Here is a 3,982-nt window from a genome sequence, read left to right on the forward strand (position 1 = left end):
AGCTTGCTGAACTTCTTTCTGGGCTCAGCTCCCCGTCTTTGACTTCATAGATTCTGATTCCAACCAGTTTTTCTTCCTTTGTTCAGGAGCCTCTGAACAGGGTTGCTACCAGTCGGCCATCTTCCCAGAATTGGTGATGCTTTTCTGATGTCTGCATGCTTGCAGAATTTTCTCCTTCATCTTAACTTTGGCAAAGGAGATGTGTCTAGGAGATGCTTTATTTAGATTGAGTCTTACTGGGGTTCTGAAACTTTCTACTATCTGAAGTTCTGTATCTCTCGTAATGCTTGGGAAATTCTCCTTCAAGATCTCTTGGAGTAGAGCATCTGTACCTTTAGGACTATCTTCTTCTCCTTTGGGAATTCCTATAAGATGAATGTTTGATCTTTTGGATTGATCCCACAACTCTCTCAGGGGATGGTCAGTTTTTGCTCTCCATTTGTCTGCCTCTTTGAGCGTTTGGGAATGTTCAAAAGCTTTGTCTTCAGTTTCAGAGATCCTTTCTTCTGCCTGGTCATCTCTATTACTGAGGGATTGTACTGTATTTTGGAGCTCCTCAACCAACTGTTTCATTTCCTCGAGCTCTGCTATCTCCTTTCTCATTATGTCCATATCTTTGGTGACTTTGTCTTTGAATTCATCAATTTCTTCAGACAATCTTTGGAATTCAATTTCTATCTTTTCTTCCATTCTTTTATTTGCCATCCATATTCTGAATTCAATTTCTGACATTACTGTCATCTGTCTATGCATGGCATCTTCAGTTGTATCTCCTTTGTCATTTCTTGGGGGGGGGGGTTGATCTACTCTGGTTATTCATGTTGCCAGAGTTCTTCTTTTGGGTCTGCACCATGTTTATTTTCTGCCATTTGGTTATTAGAACTGGTAGGGTGAGATTGAATTGGGGTTCCCAGGTAGTAGAGATAGCCCCTTACCAAAGTGCTAGGCTTTGTAATTGTGGCTTATCTCCTACAACCTTACAAAGGCCCCTTTTAAGAGTTTTGGCTGGAGGCTCTGAGGACCTATTTGGTGAGATAGCAGAAGCTAGCTCTGTTTTGATATCAGACAACCTCTACCCTAGCCTAAGAAACCAGGGTATTTGGTTTAAATCTCGGCTGTGAAGAGATACAGCTATGGTACCCAGCCCCCACCCTTTGGTTCTTTTCTGCTACAAATCTTAGAAGGTCAGCCTCAGAATGTCCCCAAGTGGACATCCCCAAACACAAGTTCCAATTAAATTGTCTCGGGCAGTGAAAACCCTGTTCAACTGAGAGGGATTCAAGGGTCACCAACAGCACAATTGGAGCCAGGGATCCAAACTCGCCACCCTGTTGTCCACACTATTGTCCACTTCTCTGCTCACAGGCCCAGTTGGAGCCAGGGGCCATGCCCCCACCCACTGGCTCAGTCCACATCCAGCTAGCCTTTGCTTGCCAGACCAGTTGGAGTCAGGGGACCACTCCCCCACCTGCCAGTCTCAGTCCACTGCCTGGCAAGCCTCTGTTTGCAGGCTCTGTTGGAATCAGGGCACCATAGAGCCTGCAGGTCTCAGTCCTCACTCAGTAAACCTCTGATCACTGGCCCCACTAGAGACAGGGGACCATACCCTAGCCCTCAGGTTTTGGTTCAAATCCAGCTAGCCTCTACTCAAGTGTTCTGTTGGAGTCAGGGAACCACATCCTTGCCCTCAGGTCTCAGTCCACGCCTGGTAAGCCTCTACTCACAGGGCCAACAAGGGCTGGGGAGCCCTGCCTGACCAACTCAGTCCACACAGGGCAACCACTCTCCTGCTGTGTGTGCCATCAGGTCAGGGGTTTTGCACCCTGACCTACCAGACACAGCCTGAACTGAGGGTCAACACCACCACAGGTCGGGCACAGTCATAACTGGTGGACTGCTCCTCCTGTCACTGAGCATCCCTTTCTTCCCATATCCTCTTTCTTCCCCATTAGTCACAGATTCTGTCCTAATGGTTGGTGGTCCACAGTATGCCCAGATCTCTAAGGAAAAGACCAAACACTCTGTGTTCTGCAGGGGGCAGAACTTTAGACCACCATGTGAGGGGGGGAAGGGTGGAATGGGAGTTTTGATTTGTGGTTGGAAAATAACTTCAATTTCATGCCTGGTGGGGTGGAGTCTAGGATCATAAGGGAACCTCCCTGGAGAAAGAGACTTGGTGCTTAGTGGCTCTCTCCAGTGAGGTAAAATGAGAGTCTTTTGTTCCCTGCTCACTTTCAGATAGCCTGTGGTGGGTCTCCCATCCTGTAGTTGATAGGCTTTGTACCTGTAATTTGTTTTCTTGAATGCTCTTCCTTGGAGTTATAGTTTGCTGAACTTTTTTGTTGGCTCAGCTTCCCACCTTTGGCTTCATAGAGTTTGATTCCGTCCAGTTTTTCTCCCTATGGTCAGGAGCCATTGCTACCAGTCGGCCATCTTCCCAGAATTCCCAGGGATTCTTTTAGTTTGTCATTAGTGCAATAATATTGCATAATTTATAGTCACCTCTACATATGATTAAGTTTTTGCTGGTCATCTCTGAATAGCTCTCAGGAATCTGTAACCCACTGACTTAACTAACATCAGGACATAAAGATATAGTGCTTAGAATCATACTGGAATTTCTATGTGTCCTCAGTGTCCCATACCAGAAGTGAGAGGGCAGTGAGGACAAACACATAAGAAAAATTCAGAGCTAGAAGTACTTCTCAGAAAACTCTTCAAAATTTTCTAACTCATATATAAAAGAAACTTGTCATTTTTTGGATTTGAAAACAATCTCAACAATCTATGCACATTGCCTACAATAAGCCAAAACAAAACAAGCTCTCTAACCCACCAATAATTTTAAATCTCAACAAATGGTTGCAGTCCAAATTAAATCCTGGACCCCTATGGCTTCCTGTCTCTGCTTAGACATTGGCTCTATGCTAAGTGACTTCCAGGCATGGATTAAATGCCATATTAGGTAGCTGGATGATACAACCTGGAATTTGGAGATTAAGGTCTTGGCAAGATGAAATTTGGCCAATTAAAAGTGGAAAAAAGAAAGGAGCCAAGCAGACAAATTCACTCTCCCTTCTAGTTTCTTATGAGGTATGACTTTTCCTTGAGTGGGAAAAAAAATCCCAAAGTCCTGATTGCTGATCAAGCACATTGCTGAGAGATGTGATAATTTTCTTTGCAGTTCATTGTAAAATGCTGGCCAGCATGGTGTAGTACATCGTTTTAATCTTTCCTTGCCTTACTTCTTTCTCTCTTCATCCTCACCTCCCTTGGCTGGCACCTTCTAACTTATGTGTCAGCACTTTGATCCTGACCTCAGGCTCTTGCTCTGTGGCAATCCAATTGAGAAATTATAAGAAATGAACTAGGGCAGTGCCAATGGGTATAAAAAGAAAGGGAAGACAATAAGAGTTGTATAACAAGTTAGTTTAAAAGAATTTAGATTTAGAATTCTGGAGGATGAGGGGGTGAAATGAATTGATGATACCTAGGTTTATGGCTTGAGTAATAAATGAATGATGGTGCTGAATAGGTAACACATTAGGAAGAGCAGATTTTAGGATAATTAATACATTTGGTTTTAGACTTGTTGAATTTTATGTGTTCTGGATGAAGAAGTAATTGTTGGAGAGAATTTTACTCTGGGAGAATAAAATTGAGAGTACTCCGGAAAATTGAAAAGTGAAGCTGGTGATCCTTAGGGGAGGCAAATACAGACAGGATTCTAGACCAAGAATCCAAAGAATTAGGAAAACAAAAATGTTTCCTGGAAGGAGAGGACAAGTGTGGAAAATGTGTAAAGATCTCATGAAAGGGGAAGCTTGGCTTGGCACCTGTGGCTCAAGCGGCTAAGGCACCAGCCACGTACACCTGAGCTGGCGGGTTCAAATCCAGCCTGAGCCCACCAAACAACAGTAACAGCTGCAACCAAAATATAGCCGGGAGTTGTGGCGGGTGCCTGTGGTCCCAGCTCCTTGGG

The sequence above is a fragment of the Otolemur garnettii genome, unplaced genomic scaffold (assembly GCF_000181295.1).
Source record: "Otolemur garnettii isolate 467f Iridium unplaced genomic scaffold, OtoGar3 scaffold00004, whole genome shotgun sequence".
Lineage (NCBI taxonomy): Eukaryota > Metazoa > Chordata > Mammalia > Primates > Galagidae > Otolemur > Otolemur garnettii.